At 44.5% G+C, this 19,586-nt stretch overlaps 1 long non-coding RNA gene across 1 annotated transcript in view; it reads right to left on the minus strand.

The window, feature by feature from the left end:
- The window catches only part of LOC147578004 (uncharacterized), a 136,891-nt gene that overhangs the window by 72,754 nt on the left and 44,551 nt on the right, over window positions 1-19,586 (minus strand). Inside the window, exons 2-3 of the long non-coding RNA XR_015254694.1 lie at window positions 14,133-14,219; window positions 5,938-6,031 (exon numbers count right to left, since the gene is read on the minus strand). This is a non-coding gene — a long non-coding RNA (uncharacterized LOC147578004). The remainder of the gene's footprint in view (window positions 1-5,937; window positions 6,032-14,132; window positions 14,220-19,586) is intronic.

The raw sequence follows: 19,586 nt of genomic DNA on the forward strand, positions 1-19,586 counted from the left end.
TTGGATGTGGCTGTCCCACCCTCACTGTGGCAAACCTCAATAAGTCAGAAGATAACCTGTGAGAAATGGAAGAAACCTCAGGGGAGTAATTGACATCACTTAGTCCTATGATGCATAGGCACTGTGCAAGGTACATTATACCTACTATCTCATTAAATATAGCAGTCCTGAAAAGAAGGGAGTCTTATTGACATTTTACTGATTAGGAAACTGAGGCATGGAAAGGCCTAACCTTTCTTAGGCCATCAAATAGTATCCTGGACCAAGTCCACCAACTTACCCATAATTAAAGCATTAGGGCATCTGGGTGGCTCAGTCTGTTAAGAGTCCAACTTTGGCTCAGGTCATGATCTCACAGTTCATGGGTTTGAGCCCCGCATCAGGCCCTCTGCTTATGGCACAGAGCCCGCTTTGGATCCTCTGTCCCCCTCCCCCACTCGTGTGCATGCTCTCTCTCTCAAAAATAAACATTTAAAAAAACAATATAAGATTAAATAGCATTATAGAAAGTTGGAAAAACAGAGAAAAAGTGCTTACAATTTTATCATCCTAACATAGCAGCTGTTCTTTCACATAGCTCCGATATACTTGGTACATACTTGAGGTTTTATTATTCGTGAAATTTTGTCTTACTTTTTTCCTTATTTAACACTGTAACATAAGTATTTTTCCAGACTACTATGTCACCTTCAGAACCACTATTTTTGATGGCTTCAGACTGTCAAATCAGGTGTAAACACCAGATTTTATTTAACCATTTCCCATAGTTGGGTACTTAAATTGCTTCCAATCATTTGATATTATAATCAATCTTTTCTTTTATTAGAATTGCCTTTTTGTAGCAGTATTATTTCCTTAGGGCAGATTCCCAGAAACAGAAATACCAAGTCAGAGGGTTTGAACATTTTTAAGGCTTTTGATATCTGCTGCAGATAACTTTCTCATGGGATCTTTCTACTTCATTCCCCATATCTGGATGCCTTCTTTAACTCTCTTTCAAGCCCCCTTTCCCTAACACAGCACCTCCCTCACCCTCAGTCCCTCCTTATCTGTGAGGTGGAGCTAATGACCCTCCCCTACTAACCTCATGAGCTGTAGATAAAATGATTTGGAGACCCTCGTAAAGAATAGCAGGTTATACAGCATAGTGATTATATAGCACAACTTTTGGCACCAGACTACACAGCTCTGAAGCCCATATCTGCCACTCCGAAGCTGTGTGACCTTGGGCAAGTTAATTAACCTCTCTGTACTTCAGTGTCCTCGTCTGCAAAGCAAGAGTGATGAAAATAATAGCAACCCCTTTGGGTTGTAGATGAAGCTTTAAGGAGTTATTTTGTGCAGAAAGCACAGTGAAAGCCATGGTTGTAATAAAGTGATGTATGATGTGGGAGGCAGCCATAGCAGAAAAGGCTTCAGCATTCCTTGCTATAGGGGCTGCCCAGAGGGCAGGGGCCAGTAGCCAGGTGTCTGACAAAAGTACTTTCTGTGGTAACAACTCATCTAGCTCCATGGCAGTGACCATTACTCCCTCCCTGAAGCCTGCATAGTGCAAGTCTGGGTCTCTCTTACTCCCCCCTCCACTCCACCCTCTGGCTGCTGTGGCCAGATCTTATCCCTTTTTCATCAGGCTGCCTAACTGACCGGAAAATGCAAACGCATCCCTAAACGCGTGCAACTGCCCCCTCCCTCAGCCCTCTCCCCCTTCCGGGAAACCAGCCCCAGCGCCAGCCTGACGAGCAGCACTTAATTCTTTATTGAAAACCATTAACTGGAGTTCAGTTCTCTGAGCCCCAGTTTCAAATTACCCACAGGAAACGCCAGGCTGAGAGAGTGGCTTTCAAGGGCAGAGCCATCTCCTCTAAGAGACTGGCTCCAAGACCCTGACTGTGGGGACTCTTTTGAGAGACAATGACAACAACCACAACAGCAACAACAGCCATCAGTTTAATTCCTAGAAGCACAAGAACTGATGAAGCACCCTGCTCTTCTTCCTCTTCCTCTCCCTCTTCAGTAATAGCCCAGTGCAGTAGGCCTGGAAAGAAATATTGTTGCCCCATGATGGATGAGAAAGCTGACAGCCATGGGATCACAGGCAAGCAGGGTTGAACTGAGAACTTCAGATCTCCCCAACTGAGCCCTATCACCCTCCAGTCAACACCTCATGGGCTACCCACAGTAGGGAGACAGGTGAAGAAGATGGGACTGAGCCCTTGATGAGCTAAAGTCCTGATTGGGAGGGGAGACATGAAAAATGCCTAAACTAGAGCCTCAGAGACCCTAGTGCTACCTCTGGGCCTGCCACTAACTACCTGGCACATTGTGCGGTTAGTTATTATTCTGGGAATATGGACAGGAGTGAGGAAACTGAAGATTTGAAAATGTGTCTTCAGTCTTCTTTATCAAGATTTCTAACCAACCAGAAACTTCATTCATTCATTCATTCATTCATTCATTCATTCATTCTGAATTGTTTACTGTCACCTATGTGCCTAGGCACTGAGCAAAGTAATTTGCAAATAGTACTCCCTGACTCCTCCAAACAGTCTTTGGAGGTAGGTAATATCACCATCCTCACTGCCCAATGAGGAAAGTGAGGCTCGTGGAGGAAAATGAGACTCATTCATGATTGTACATCAGTGGTAAGATCTGAACCCAAGTCAACCTGACTCCCTGATTCTTACTGCTTTTTTGTTACTATTACAGTTACAGTTCTACAAAAAGTACACTATGGCCCCACAAGAGCACAGAGAGAATAAAGACCTGTGTGGGTCTCCAGGAAGGTTTTCCAGAAGTGGTGGCATCTGAGTTGAAGGATCAGTAAGACTTGGCCAAATGGGAAAGGCAGGGAAGAAGGTTTTGCAAAGGCACAAGAGCACAGGTCAGGGCTAGTAACCATCCAAGGATATGGCACATTAAGACAAGTCAGGAATTGCTAAGCCATTGGAACTGAGCACAGAGGGTACAAAGGAACAATGCCCTCTGGGAATGCACAGTCCAGGAGAGAGACAGAAATGTATAAAATGACTTGGTATTTGAGGCAAACTGGGTAATTTTTATCTAAGAACAAAGAGCTATCTGCTTCTGTGTCTCACCTCCTGCTCACAGTAGCCCAAGAAGCCACTGAACAAGAGGGCCTGGGGCTGGGGGGCAGGTAAGAAGTTTTGACTTCAGAGACCACGAGCCTGCTTCCCAGAGGTTGTGCAACTTACCACCTCTCTGAACCTCAGAAGGGGAACTTCTCTACAAAGCAGTCACCAATACCTGCTTCCCAGCACTGCACGTTACTATACCTGATCCTAGTTAGAAAATAATAAAAAGATTGGATTTTATTCTAACTTACCTAATTATACAAATGTAGATGCTGAGGCTCAGAGGCATTAGTAACTTGCCTATGGACACACCAGAAAATGCTTGATCTGAAATTTGATCTCATATCTGGTAGATTCCTCTGCCTACTGTCACTTCCACCCACAGATCCTAGTTTAGCCCTCTGGTGCCCAATGTAATAAGCCTGCTCCTCTGCCCACAATGCCCCTTTGGATGGATGAAGACAACAGCTGTGTCCCAAAATCTCTACTTCCCAGCCAAAATCTCCCAGATTTTCACAATATGATTTCAGCCCTCAACAGGGTTTAGCTGTCCTTGAGAAAGAAACAGGGAAGAATAAACAATAGAAGGAGCTCCTTAGTGCCCTGACCAGATGTGAAACATCCCCTGCCTCAGGACCAGCAGCCAGAATCGCACAAACTCCTCATGGAAAACAATAGTAACAGCCTGTTTGCTTTCCCCAGTCCATAAACTGTCACAGCCAAGCTGGACACCAGCTTTGAAACCCAAGGGACCTGTCTCCACCTAAACCTTGTCTCTTCTCTGCCCCAGATGGTCCTTATTTGAGCTGGATCCATTTTTTTGGCCACCTTGCTGAATGCGGTACACACTCATTCCAGAAAATGCTGACCTCTGCTCCAGGCCGCCTTGTCGGCAGTTTCCCAGACATGGCTCGACTGTTTATTTATTTATTTTTGTGTTAGCAAAGAGGAGAAAATCACATCGGCCTAAAATGAATACTAATGAAATGCCTTCGTTAGCTTCCTTTGTGATGAGAATGAAAAATCGGATTTCCGCAGAATTGCAAGCCATATATTTCTTTCCCCCAACCTTTTTTTTTTTTTTTTTTTGCCCTTTCCTCCGATAGGAAGATTACGGACAGCCAAGAAGGAGAGTAAAGTCATTTCATAAAAAATATCTGCATTTTTAAGGGCGCCTTTGTTGCAGAGGGACGTGGCAGTGCAATTTCTCCAAACCCACTTTTCCCAGCCTGTAAAGCAAATGTACCTATTTGTCCTCTGCTGCAACAATGCCAGCTGCATTCAATCAACTGAGAAGCTGCAAGCCATAAACCTTCTTCCCCAGCTAGGGGGGTGAGGTGGGGGGAGGGAGCAAGCAAGAGAGGAGGCATGCCATAAAAATTCATCAGAATAATGTAGGGATGAGACGCGCTCCGATCGCCGGCAAGCAATCAACCAATCACTCATTCTGTGGCATTTACAGCACGTCTCATTCCCCTGTTCCTTAAGGACAATTGATTTTTCCTGATTCCATTAGCATAACGGCGTGGAAAATGTCTGCAGTGCAATATTTCTGGAAAGTTCCAACAAGTAGGCTGGGCACTGGAGTGTGACCATCTCCATAAAGCTTCCTCAGGCTCTGCGGCAGACATCACCACAGCCACAGCAAAGTGCCCAGAGAGAATGATACAGCCTCCAAAACTTGGGGGCCAAGGGCACCTGAGGGGTGTCAGAGCAGGTAATTGGCACCAATATGAAACCCCTCAATTTCTCATTCCTAGACAAAGAAGCACTCTTTTCTGCAAGATGGGGTACTATGGGATGGTAAGGAACAAGCAAAATGCACCCAGCCCAGGAGGGGCTGAGGCACAGATCCTATGTCTACTTGCGGCCTTCCAAGTCTTCTGGATTTAGGAACTGAGAAAACAATACTTAATATAATTATTCCTTTGTGTGTGAACAGGAGGCTGCAGTAGTGGGTGCCCAGAAGCCGTTATTCTACTCCTCTGTCAGCTGGGTCCCCACCAAAACAGCATGTGCATGAAGAGGGAATGTGAGGAGTTTAGGGACATGCAGATCTGAATTCAAATTCTGGATCTCCCTTTTATTTTGTGTGTGGCCATAGGCCACAGTTAATTGGCATCTCTGATCCTCTTCTATAAAGTTTCTTTTTATGGAAACTGGGACCTCATTACTTCACAAGTCGTTGGGAGAATTAAATGAGAATATGTGAAAAGCACCTAGCATGGTGCTGATGCATAGTGACTGTTCAGCAAATCAAATTCTCCTTCCTCTCTCTATCCCCAAATTTCAATTCCCTCCTTTCCACCAGCAACACAGTTCTCTCACAGTGTCAGCTTCAGCTGGCAAGGTGGTAAATCTTTCAGTGCCAAAAGGAAACATGTAAAACCCAGGATATTTCCATCTACTGTTGCAAGTGAGATGAAAACCTGGCTGTGCCTTTTAGAATGAGCTTGGGGGGACTCCTTCCTCTTGCTCAGTCTCCTGAGTCAGCCCCTGCCTCTCTCTCACCCCCTCCTTTATTCTCACAATGCACCAGAGGGACCTTTCTAAAACACACATGTGATGTTTTCAAGCCCCTGCTTAAAACTACCCAGTAACTCCTCACTGCCTTCTGGTCTCTCCAAGATTCAGCTCAGGCTGGGCCTCCTCCAGGAACCCTTCTTTGATCCCACAACCTTTGTGCATATCTCACACTCTGTTGTGATTATCTGTGTCCACGTTTTCTCCATCCTAGATGGTAGGTTCCCTAAGGTCAGTTTTCCAGTTCTGAGTCTCTGGCATCTCTCACAGCACCTGATACTTAATAGATGTTTGGTTTATGTTGTTGAGAAAACCAACTTACAAAGGCAGTGCTGATCTCTTTGGCTAAGACTCTAAGCTTATTTCAGAATTTGTAGGCTGCTTCGGTGCTGGCCATGGTCCTGAATCCTTCAGTACTGAGGAGAGAAGGAAGAAGTAATAAAGAAACCCTGAGTATGGTGAAAACAATACACATTCATTCAGATAACCTCTAAACAAACAGTTTTTGCAGAGCATAAGGAAGGCAGGGATTCTGGGGGAATTAAGTTCCAGTCCTGGCTGTGCTGTGAATACTCTGCTCAAGACACAAAACCTTGCTGGGTCTCCATTTTTCTCATCTGTCAAATGTGAATTTGACCGTCCCGTGTCACAAGACTGTTCTAAGGATTACAAAGATGATGTCTGTGAATCTATTTGTAACCTTTCTCTTGTTAAAAAATGTTTATTTATTTTTATTTTGAGATAAAGAGAGACAGAAAGAGTATGAGTGAGGGAGGAGCAGAGAGAGAGGGGAGAGAGAGAATCCCAAGCAGGCTCCATGCTGTCAGCACAGAGTCCAATGCAGGGCTTGATCTCACAAACCTGAGATGACGACCTGAGCTGAAATCAAGAGTCAGATGCTCAATGGACTGAGCAACTCAGGAGCCTCACTTTGTGACCTTTCTTAAAGTGCCTTCCATGAAAGAACTCTGAAGTTCCTTCCAGCTCATTCAGTGCTCACTGATTGAGAGTTACCTACATTGACCATCTCCACTTCTTTACCTCCAATTTAAATTTAGCCCACTGCTGTGTGGCTTTTGGACCTATGACTCTGACAAAACAGCCCTCAGTAATGACCTTATGCTGCTAAATCTATTGATATTTTTCAGTCCTTACTATACCTGCTCTCCTAGAACCATGCCTCTTGTTTTTGAGCACTTATCTTAGGCTGTAATTATACATTCATTTGTTGACCATTTTATTAAGGCTCACTCCCCAACTAGACTGTAAACTCCATGAGGATAGAAACTGCATCTATTTTTGCTTAACACTGCATCCCCGGCTCCTGACATAATGTTTACAGGGAGCAGCCTCCCCAGTGAAATAGGAGGAAGGCAGGCAATGCTCAGAGCAGACATGGTCATTCCAGCACTGACAGACACCAATAGATGACCTGAAACCTCTCTGTAAGTCCCTGAGTCAACAACCTAATACCAGAGCTTCTCTGCCTGATGAGACCTGGAGCTCTGAGGAGGCCCCTCTTGAGAAACATTGAGGGTATTATGATGACTGGCATTGTGCCCAGCAGCATGAGTACAGAGGCATCAATACTTACTTACAGAGTTAAATATTGTGGGATAAGATCTGGGGGGATCATTGACCCCAGATACCTTGCTGTACAGAGAATGAAAATCAAGGTCAGAGAATAAATGTGATATGTCTAAGATCTCACAATGAGTCAATGTACTCCACGGTCCAGAAAGAGCAAGAGGCAGAAAGTGTGATCTCTCAGATCCCCTGGGCCCTCTGCTCTGGGCCACCACACCTAGGTTTTCCTCTACCACAACATATATCTCCATAGGCTTTCATTATCTGTTCACATATCTGCCTCCCCCTAGAGGATAAAGATGGTGTCTGGTTAATCTTTGTATTTTCAGGACCTAGTTCAATGCAAGATATATAGGAGTCACACTGGATGGTGAAAAGATTGGAAGAGTGGATGTTGAGGTATAAGAAGGGTGACTGGGAACCAGTACAGATCCCCACACAGCCTCAGAATCCCACCCAGCTGAAGATCCCAGGAACAAGGGATGGTCAGTCTCAGGCCTGGATGTCCCCCAAATCCAGACTTGGGCTCCATGGTGAAATCTCTGACATAGATCTGCAACTGAGTTCCTGCTGAATTTCCCACCTGGCCATCCAAGAAAGCCAGAGTCATCCCATAATCTCCTGAGAATGACAGAACTTCAGAGTTTACGATTCATCTTTACAGGTAACACAAAGTACAAAATACTATCAGCATTTGAAATTGAAGTTATTTTATCCATTCCATAGGATACAGAAGCAGGGGCTTTGCAGTCAGAACCCCCAAGTATAAATTCCAACTTCTCCACTTACATCTGTACACCCAAGTCTATAATGTGGATTTATAAGTATATAGAAAATATTGACTTTGCCTTCAAGGAGCTTATAATCTAGTAATAGGAAAAAGACATGTCTACAAGATTTCTAATGCCAGGTAGGATGTGACTAAAAATCTCTCAAAGAGATGATAGGGGAGGCTCACAGCCAGCTGAGAAGAAAGCTTTATGGAGAAAATAGCCTCTCATCCGAGTCTTGAAAGATACATGGGATTTTTTTTAATTTTTAAAGTTTATTTATTTTGAGAGAGAGAGAGAGCACAAGCTGGAGAGTGGCAGAGAGAAGGAGAGACAGAGTCCTAAGCAGTATCCACACCATTAGCACAAAGCCAGATGCAGTGCTCAAACTCACATACTATGAGATCATGACCTGAACTGAGATCAAGAGTCAGATGCTTAACCAACTGCACCATGCAGATGCCCCATTTTTCATGGGATTTTAAGGCAAAGAAAGAGCATTCCTAGTGAAGGAGGAAGGAGGAAAGAATGGAGCATGTTCCTGGAATGGGAAGTAAGCATGTTTGACTGAAGGGTTTAGGTAATCTTTGGAATATAAGCAGAACCTGGAGCTATAAAAGGAAGTTAAGCCAAAGTAGAGACTTGAATGACATTCAAGAAGTTTAAAAAATTTGTGCAAGGACACATAAAGTCAGTGGGGGAATCTATGATTGGACTTCAATTCTCTTCTCCTTAACCACTTTGCCTTCATCTTCAACATGAGTAATGGCACAGCAATTGGCATGGACAGAGGACTGTCCCATTATAAAAGTACATGAAAAATAAATAATCAGAATTAGTGTGACTGGCTGTGGGGCAGAGGCTCAGAGCCTCTGACAAATAAAAGTGTGAATTACAGGATGAAAGCAAGGAAATATGTTCTTCCCCCACATCTCTACAAGTGGCATATTCTACTGCCCATCAAAACCATGCTTAGAATAGCTAACTCTTATGAATGAATATAAATCTTTGCCATGGGCACATAATGTTGATACATTTAGTGTCAATTAAACATCCAAATAGCAGGGCTTTTTTCTTCAAAAATATGTACCTCTGCTGAGACTTTTCATGGCAAAGGCAAAGGTAAATTTCAGGCCAGCTCACAAATTCTGAATTATCACAAATTGAAAATTTGTTAGTAGAAAGAAGGTAAAATTGAAGCCAGGTTGATTGTTGAGATATTCAGCAACTTTAGAATCTTCTATCCAAATGTTTTAGCATCTCCAAGGCTTTAACAAATTGATTTATTAGAATGGCACCATGGGCTCAGCCAGTCCCAGGTCCAAGGATCTGCTCAAACATTACCTGACTGTGTGACCCTGAGACCTTTGCTCCACCTATCCAATATTGTGGGCCTATCTAATATTGTGAGGACAAAATAAATCAGATAATAAAATACAAGAGTTTCACTGGGAGAAACTAAAGAATACCCATAGTTCATATAGTTGGGACAGGAGCTCCAGCTCAGGAGTTCAAAAGCAAAGTGGGGATGGGGGTGGGGCAGTGCTGGTCCCAGGCTCTCAGCTACTTTCTCTTCCCACCAGAATGGGGTGAGACTCAAGGTGTGGCTGAGGTGGGGATAGAGCCTGAGCATATCTAGCTTTGGAGGAGTCTGAATTAGGGGAAGAAGTTGAAAGTGTGGCAGAGTCTGATGCTCATTCTCTATGAAGGCACACACCTAGTCAAGGAAGAGCAGTACCCAACTTTTCTGCATCCTTCAAAACCCTGTTTAGATTACATTGGCTCTGAGATGCTTTCCATGACCTGTTCCCTAGATTTGATTAATCCCTCCCTCTGCCTTTCTGTTGTGACATCTTCCTCACCATATAAATCACTGTCAGTTTACACGCCCATCTCTTCTTCCAGAGTGAGAGTTTTCCCTGGAGGCACAGACTCACATCTGAGGCATCCTTGGGTCTCCAGGGCCTGCTCAAGAGTTCCACTCAAGTACAACTCAGGAACTGTTTGCTGAACTGAAAGAGAGTACACATCCAAAAGGAACTTCAGGGACTTGAGAAGAGCAGTGATTTATATGTAGAAGAGATGCTTCTTGGAGGAGGAACATGAGGAAAAGAAAGCCTTGTTCAGGGGTTCAGAGAGAGGAAGAGGACAGACCCTGTCCCTGCTCTTTGAGGGAGGCAGAGGTCATTTCTAGGACTGAGCTGAGCCTCTTGCCTGTACCAAAGAATGTTCAAAGAATGTTCAGATGCCCTCACAGTCTCTAGGCTGAGCCTTTCATAATGAGGTCCATCAGCAATTATAGTGTTTTTCTAATGAAATTCAACTATTTAAAACCAACCTTAAGCTGATGAACACCTTTGGAACCTTACAGGAAAAATGCAGATGAACACCCCACTTTTTGCAGACGGTCCTCAAATATTAAATTGAGACTACTGTCTGGGCAGAGTGTTCCTCATGGCCATCTGAGGGATCTTTCCTAAACCTGTCCATACACAGCCAAAGTAAAAGTCAAACTAGCCCAGCAATACTCCTCTCCTCACACTTCACCAAACACAATTCATATCTCTGTGCCTTTGCAGATGCTGTTCCCTCTGCCAGGAATTCTCTCCTCATTTTCCCAACTCTACTTCACCTGCCTACTCAGCCCCAAACATAAGATCTGATACACATTAGAAACTACCTGAGTTTGGGTTTCCTCAGAAACAGATTTTAAAACAAGGATTAAACTGCAGGTAGTGTATTTGGAAAGTGGTTTCAGGAAACTCTAGAAGGGATATTGGGAAGTGAGCTAAGGAAAGGAAGGCACCAATAGAGGGTGTATTTTTTTTTTCAACGTTTATTTATTTTTGGGACAGGGAGAGACAGAGCATGAACGGGGGAGGGGCAGAGAGAGAGGGAGACACAGAATCGGAAACAGGCTCCAGGCTCTGAGCCATCAGCCCAGAGCCCGACGCGGGGCTCGAACTCCCGGACCGCGAGATCGTGACCTGGCTGAAGTCAGACGCTTAACCGACTGCGCCACCCAGGCGCCCCAAGAGGGTGTATTTTTAAGCAAGTTACCTCTACGAGTTGGTGGAACGTAACTGCAGGAACCAGTGTAGAACTTCTGTCTCAGGATATCCCACCTGAGGGGTGAGAGAGCTGGGGTATGTATCCACCAGCTGCCATTACTTATTGGCTGAAAGCTGCTCTGTATGCTAACACCCTGGTACTTCTGGCCTGCCCGTTATGCTCAGAAATGGTAAATTCTGGGGGCATATGTGTGGGTACTGACAGCATCTGCTTCAGACACCTATAAATTTTGCTGAATGAATGACACACAAACAACTCAATAATGATAATAATAATTAACTAATATTTGTAATAAATAATAATTCTAATATTTTTGCTATATGTCAGACAGAGTATAAGTACTTTATACATACTTTTTCAGTCTCCCAACAACCCTGCAAGGTAAGTTACTAGTATGTCTATTTTACAGATAAGAAAATAGAGGCACAAAGAGCTAAGTAACTTGCCCAAGGTCATGCAGCTAATAAATGACAGAACCAGGAGTGAATCTTGACAGCCTGGCATGTAGGTGACCCATTCACTCTACCTACACACTCTGGAGATGCTCCACTTTGGAACCCTGGGGCTGCCATTTCATGGCAATGTAACCTTGGACAAGTTGCTAGTCTTCTAAGTCTTAATTTCCTGATCTGTGAAGTGGGGATCATGTCACATGATTCCTGCACACACAGCAGAAGTTAACATATCAGGGCTGGGCTAGACCTTGGTCTCCATTTGTACAAGGAACTATAAAGCCTCTCCCAGCTCTAATGCTCTGTAGTTTTAAAACCCAAACAACATCTGCCATCCTCCTGTGACAACCTCATTCAGGCACACAGTCCTTTAAGACCCTCATTTGTCTGTTCCATGAAAGTAGAAGTGAGCCCAGAGTAATAAGGTGGAGAGGAGCCCGTCTTTGTGCCTACCACTCCTCCCACTGAGCTAAGGATCTTGACATACTGGCTACAGGAAATTCCAACCCAGAGCCTGGGCTAGGGATCAGATTCAAATCTCAGCCTTCACTGTGTGGCCTTTAGCAAGTCACTTCACTCATTCAAGTGTCAATTTCCTCATCTGTAATGTGGTGATCACAATTCCTACCCCAGAGGATTGTGATGAGTGTGATGGAAAGCCCCAGAACACAGTAGGTGCTCAAGGACAGGCAGCTACACATTCTTTGTTATGAAGAAGTGTGCTATATATTTCCATTAGGGTAGAAAAAAAATCTCAATGTTCACTTTAATTCTAAGCCCCGGAGGCCTTTAGCAGGGCTGACAACTTCGTCTGGAGTATGGTAAATATTTGTCTATTTCAGAGGCAGCATTTATCTTCTAAGGTGCTCGTGCCAGTCCCTGTGCTGACAAGCAACTTGTTTATTTATTACCCTAATAACAAATAGATTGTCAGGCCTGCAGGCTCCACATGCACATGGAGTTCGGGCCTGCTTCAAGCCCCAGCCGCCCAGGCTCTGGCCAGCTCTGTGGGGTCTGGGGAGCTGGGGGCCGGGGGGGGGGGGCCACCAGAGACCTGGCTCCTTCCATGTCCTGCCTTTTGTTTTTCTATTTGTTCTATCCAAAAACTCCGTTATAGAGCCTACACTGTGAAGCCTTGCCCTGGGCTGGCTCTGGGCTGCAGGGAAGAACCACATACAGCCATTGTCCTCAAAGGGCTTGAAGTCTAGAGAGAAGGAGATGATGATTATAAAAATATTAATAGTGATACTAGTAGTAGCAGCAAATACTCTGTACCAGGTGCTATGCAAAGTACTTTACATATACTAACTCATCTGATCTAACCAACAAGTGGATACTATTATTATCCCCATTTTACTGATGAGGAAACTGAGGTACAGAGAGGTTAAGGGACTTGCCCAAGATCACCTCTACAAAAATCATTGCAGTACAGAGCAGGGGTAGATACTAAAAATTTATATAATAACTATATAACAATAATACTTACACAATATTGGTGATAACTGCATGGCCTCCCAGCTATTCCTCCCACGTGCCATGCACAGCCTACTTTAGGACCGCTTGCTGTTTCCTCTTCCTAGAACAGTCTTCCCCCAGATATCCACCTCACTCACCTCCTTCAAATCTTTGTTCAAATATAACCTCAATGAGGCCCCCACATTTACAATTGCGGCTCTCCACTTCAACCCTCCCTAGCCACCCCCCATCCTTTGCTTAATTAGCCTCCAGAACACTTAACCACCACCTGTCCTGCTACATATTTTACTTTGGTTTATGTCCACCTCTCTCCACTAGAATGTACCTCCATGGTCAGAGGTTTTCTCACTTCCTGCTGCATTCATAGCATAAAGAACAGAGCCTGGCAGATAGGAAGTGATCAGTCTGTTGAATGAATGACTCATACCTGACAGTTTGAAGATATCATCCATGTGGCCTGCCCCTGAACTGCTAGCCTCCCTCAGGGTCCACTCTCTGGTTCTCCTTCATGGTGTCATGGGCACCTTCTCTTTAGGGAATTTTACCCCCTCCCATGGCTTCACATTTTCCCCTCCTCTGAGGACTCTAGGATCTTTATTTCTAGACCAAAGCCCACTCTTGAGCTCACCTGTGTAGGTAACAATCCAGGGCACATTGGCACCTGGGCCCAACCTGAGTCACCGTCCAAAATAGATAGATCTCACTACTTTATACCCAAATGTATCCCTTCTCCTGGCACCAGCCCCAAGTCATCCAAGCCAGGAGCCTGAGCCAGGGGCCAACTCCTCCTGCCTTCACCCCACAATCAGCAGTCTCAAGTCCTTAGAAGCATTTCTTGGCTGCCCCCTTCTCTTTCACCATGTTAATTTAAGCTATTATTGTATAAGAACTATGGCACAGCCTCCCTCCTGGCTGCCCCACCACCAGTCCATTCCTAGGAAACCATGCTCTATGGTATGTCTAAAACACCAATACGTCCATGCAATTCCACTATTCCATATTCTTCAGTGACTCCCCATTGCCCAATGACTGAAGGCAAAGGTCATATCCTCTATTTACCTTCCCAGCCTCATCATTGACCCTGACCCTCCTCATTCCCCAAACACATCATACTATTTCACACTCCCAGTGCTAGTCTGTGCTTGGGAAGCTCTCTCTACCTGAAAGGTTTGTGCTCCTCTCCTCTGCATGAAAAAATCCTCACCCTTCACAATCCAACTTAGATGTCACCTCCTCCATGCAGGCTCCTGTGAAAGAAGAGGAGGGAGCATTGTGAGGACACAGATGCAAGAAAGGGTGAGGCCAGCTTGGGCAATAATGACTCTTGCAGGTTTGGGAATCCTCTGTTAGACCTGGGCTCCTGGAGCTCTTGTAGGTTGTGATGTTATGCTGGCTTCAAGGGTGGGAGTGGGGGGGGGGTGCGATTGCCCATGGCTAAACCCTCACTGTGAGCTCCAACAGATACATGTAGCACCTGGGATCTCAAGGAGCTTGTGTCAAAAGGTGCCTGAGACTGTGGGGACTACAAACCACATGATACATTCCAGAGGAAAAGACCACCTCGTGTTCTCACCACAGAGATGAGGACCCCAGCTGTGATATTTGGAGATGGTTTGAGGTAGAGTGGTATGGTGGCTAAAATACCTCTATGCTAGAACTAGGCTGCCTAGCTGCTCTGCCACATTCTCCCTCCACAACTTCGGACAAATTACAAAAATATTCTTTGCCTCAGTTTCCCCATCTATAAAACAGGAACATTTATTGCAGCTGCCTCATAGGATCACTGTGAGGATTAAATGGGTTATTATATATAAAGCACTTATACATGGTAAGCACAATTTAAGCTTTTTTAATGTTTATTTATTTTGAGAGAGAGAAGAGAGGAACAGGGAGGGAGAGAGGAGAGAGAATGCTAAGCAGTCTCTGCACTGTCAGCACAGAGCCCAATGCAGGGCTCCATGTCACAACCATGAGATCATGACCTGAGCCGAGACCAAGAGTCAGACACTTAACCAACTGAGCCACTCAGGCACCCCTAAGTTTTGATTATTGTTGTTTTCACACTGTGGTTTGACAGGAGAAGACCAGCAATGACAGAGACAGAGCAATGACTGGGCATTGCTGCTCTAGGAGGGTAGTGGTCTGGAAGGGGTGACCCTGGGCTCAGGGAAAGACTCCTCTGTGCAGTCCTTCAGAACTCAGGTCCAGCTGGCCTTCTCTATTCTCCAAGTGGCCCTCCCTGACTCTGGGCCTCTCAAGGCCCCATCGCACACCCACCTCTATCATGACCCCATGCTGTCATTGTTTGTTTACATGCCTGTCTCCCCATCCAGGCTGTGAACTCCAAAAGGTCTACCCTGATGTAGCTCTAGAGGCCCAGTGCCTCACTTGGTGCCAGGCATGCAGTATGGGTTCCATAACTGAGCGGAACTATCAAGCCCTCCACAACCTTTGGTCCCGAAATCTCAAGCTGTTAATACCTGCCTCCATGTTAGGCCACCAGAGAAGGGCCGCACTTTCCCATGCTCTCAGACCTGGGCATCTTGAAGGGAAGGCTTCTGTTACTTTCCAGAGAGCAGGGGCTCCCAAGCCACTGCTCAAGACTCTTCATAAAGTCAAGACCTTGGAGGAACCTGGGGTGTTCATCTGGTAGAGAAAAACGAAATGGGTCCCATTCCTCGTGAAAGGTTTTTCATAGTGAAATTAGAAATGTAACAGCCAGGTTGACCAAGTGGGAGCCCTCAGCTATGCCCAGTATTAAGTCTTTACTTGCTGGACCACAGGAAGGCTAAGGGTCCTGGGGGAAAGGCCAGGATAGCTATTGCCAAATAGTACAAAAATATTTCCATATTTTGGCAATCAGCTGGGCTCAGTTTGACAAACAACCCAGCCATTACACCTAGACACACCATGCCCTGTCTTCCAGGAATCTAGTGCCCAGTGGGGAACTAACAAGCCAAGCAAAAAGGTCAACATCAGTTACCACCCAATGAGACAAGAGCAAAGCATGCTAAGAGTCCCATGCAGAAGGATCTGAGCAGTTACGGGAAGGGAAAGTATTTTTTTTTAGGGCTTGGAGTTTGGACCAGGCAGCTGAAGGGAGCCAGTAGTGCAGGCAGTGAGAACAAGGACCTGAAAATGTGTGGAGCCTGTTGAGGGATTGGGGCCAGCACAAATGTGGGAAATGATGCAGGAGGGACCAGGAGGCTTCGTTTTATTAATGTTTATTTATTTTGAGAGAGAGAGAGAGAGAGCATGAGCATGGGAGGGGTAGAGAAAGAGGGGCACAGAGGATCCAAAGCGGGCTCTGACAGCAGCCAGCCCAATACAGGGCTCAGACTCATGAACCATGAGATCATGACCTGGGTTGAAGTTGGATGATCAACCAACTGAGCCACCCAGGCAGTCCCTTAAAGTGTTTCTTAAACAGGCAAGTGATGGCAAGAAACCTAATTCTGGCTTCAGTGTAGATAGTGGGCTAAATAGCCAATGGGGGAGGCAGTGAGGCCAAGTAGAGGCTGTAGCAGGCTTCAGGTCAGGGAAGATGATGGCTGGTCAGGGAGGTGAATGACCAGTGAGATGGAGTATGGAAGCCAGGGGATGTGAGTGGGCAGCACTATCTCAGAAGAACATCAGCCACGTAAGGCCAGACTTGGCCAACAGGAATATTTCAGCTTCTAGAACAAGGCAACCTTTAACCTTGAAGACATCTAAGAGTCAAGGGGAATGTGATAGGTGAGGAGTTTTATCTTCATGCATTTAGCCAACAAATAAGAAAATTACTGATGGGTCCTCACAGTACAGCTCCCAGACCATTGCTATTTATTGGAGTCACCCATTGTGACCCCTCAGACCTTGCAAAAGAAAGGGAGAAGTAGTTCCAACTCACTGCAGAAGGTTCACTCACTATTTATCTTTCAACAAAGGATGTGGGCCAGAGTAATTCTTAGGGGCCCCTGGATCATCATTCAACCCATCAGAGAAGAGCTGAAAAGTGTAGAATCCAAAGGCTGTTATTTGAGGCTGAGCTGTGGAAAGATCTCTGGGTCAGGAGTCCTGCTGCCACCACTAACTGGCCGTGTGACCTTGGGAAAGTAAATCGCCTGCCCCCTAGACTGTTTCCTCACCTTTAAAGGAGGACTGTTCTGCACCTCACCTGAGGATAGCTCTTCTGTTCTCAACCCACCTTCTGTTCTGTGGTATTAAGCCAGCTATCCAACCCCTCAGCTGTCACACAAGAGCAACCATTTATTACGTACCTACTGTGTTCCAGACTCTCTAAAGGACAACACACACACACGCGCGCACACACACACACCTACCTAAAATGCAGACAGACTGTAGTATCACCACTTTAGAAATAAGAAAATAAGACTCAGTCTCATTCAAGATCAAGGGCAAATCTGGGATTTACACATGAGTATTTCAAATGTTAACATGCACAAGTTTTCTGCAAGGTGATATAGGCCCCTGAGTGCAAGAATGCAAGTGGGACTCAGAAGGATTCAATATTCCTTGTCACAGTCAGCAAAGTGGAGGGCCTTCCATTTCCTCAGTGCTTGCTCTCCCTCTCTAAAATATACACAAACCACCTGAAATGACACACTAACCATATGCCTTCCCATTCTTTAAAATGAGTCCTTCCTTCATCACATCAATAAAAGAAAGGACAAGAACCATATGATCCTCTCAATAGTTGCAGAGAAAGCATTTGACAAAATACAGCATCCTTTCTTGATAAAAAAAAAAAACCCTCAAGAAAGTAGGGATAGAAGGAGCATACCTCGAGATCATAAAAGCCATATATGAATGAGCCAACACTAATATCATCCTCAATGGGGAAAAACTGAGAGTGTTCCCCCTAAGGTTAGGAAGAAGACAAGGATGTCCACTCTCACCACTGTTATTCAACATAATATTAGAGGGCTTAGCCTCTGCAATCAGACAACATAAAGAAATAAAAGGCATCCCAATTGGCCAGGAGGAGGTCAACATTTCACTCTTCCCAGATATGATCCTCTATATGGAAAACCCAAAGATTCCACCAAAAAACTGCTAGAACTGATCCATGAATTCAGCAAAGTTGCAGGATATAAAATCAATGCACAGAAATTGGTTGCATTCCTATACACCAACAATGAAGCAACAGAAAGAGAAATCAAGGAATCGATCCCATTTATAATTGCACCAAAACCCATAAAATACCTAGGAATAAATCTAACCAAAGAGGTGAAAAATCTATACACTGAAAACTATAGGAATCTTATGAAAGACATTAAAGATAACACAAAAAAATAGAAGAATATTTTATGTTCCTGGATAGGAAGAACAAATATTGTTAAAATGTCGATACTACCCAAAGCAATCTACATATTCAATGCAATCCCTATCAAAATAACACCAGCATTCTTCACAGAGCTAAAACAAATAATCCTAAAGTTTGTATGGAACCAGAAAAGACCCCGAATAGCCAAAGCAATCTTGAAAAAGAAAACCAAAGCAGGAGGCATCACAATCCCAGACTTCAAGCTATACTACAAAGCTGTAATCATCAAGACAGTATGGTACTAGCACAAGAACAGACACTCAGATCAATGGAACAGATAGAGAACCCAGAAATGGACCCACAAACGTATGGCCAACTAATCTTTGACCAAGCATGAAAGAATATCCAATGGAATAAAGACAGTTTCTTCAGCAAGTGGTGCTGGGAAAACTAGACAGCAACATGCAGAAAAATGAACCTGGACCACTTTCTTATACTATACACAAAAATAAACTCAAAATGGATGAAAGACCTAAATGTAAGACAGGAAGCCATTAAAATCCTTGAGGAGAAAGCAGGCAAAAACCTCTTTGATCTTGCCCACAGAAACTTCTTACTCAACACATCTCTGGAGGCAAGGGAAACAAAGCAAAAATGAACTACTGGGACCTCTAAAAAGCTTCTGCACAGTGAAGGAAACAATCAGCAAAACTAAAAGGCAACCGATAGAATGGGAGAAGATATTTGCAAACGACATATCAGATAAAGGGTTAGTATCCAAAATCTATAAAGAACTTATCAAACTCAACACCCAAAAAACCAAATAATTCAGTGAAGAAATGGGCAAAAGACATGAATAGACACTTCTCCAAGGAAGACATCCAGATGGCCAACCGACACATGAAAAAATGCTCAACACCACTCATCACCAGGGAAATACACATCAAAACCACAATGAGATACCACCTTCACCTGTCAGAATGGCTAAGATTAACAACTCAGGCAACAACAGATGTTGGCGATGATGCGGAGAAAGAGAATCTCTTTTGCACTGTTGGTGACAATGCAAGCTGGTGCAGTCACTTTGGGAAAAAGTATGGAGGTTCCTCGAAAAACTAAAAATAGAACTACCCTATGACCCAGCAATTGCACTACTAGGCATTTATCCACGGGATACAGATGTGCTGTTTTGAAGGGACACATGCACCCCCATGTTTATAGCAGCACTGTCAACAATAGCCAAAGTATGGAAAGAGCCCAAATGTCCATCGATGGATGAATGGATAAAGAAGATGTGGTATATATATACAATGGAGTATTATTTGGCAATCAAAAAGAATGAAATCTT

This window comes from Puma concolor, chromosome C1, assembly GCF_028749965.1.
Source record: "Puma concolor isolate L17-30 chromosome C1, mPumCon1.1.hap2, whole genome shotgun sequence".
Lineage (NCBI taxonomy): Eukaryota > Metazoa > Chordata > Mammalia > Carnivora > Felidae > Puma > Puma concolor.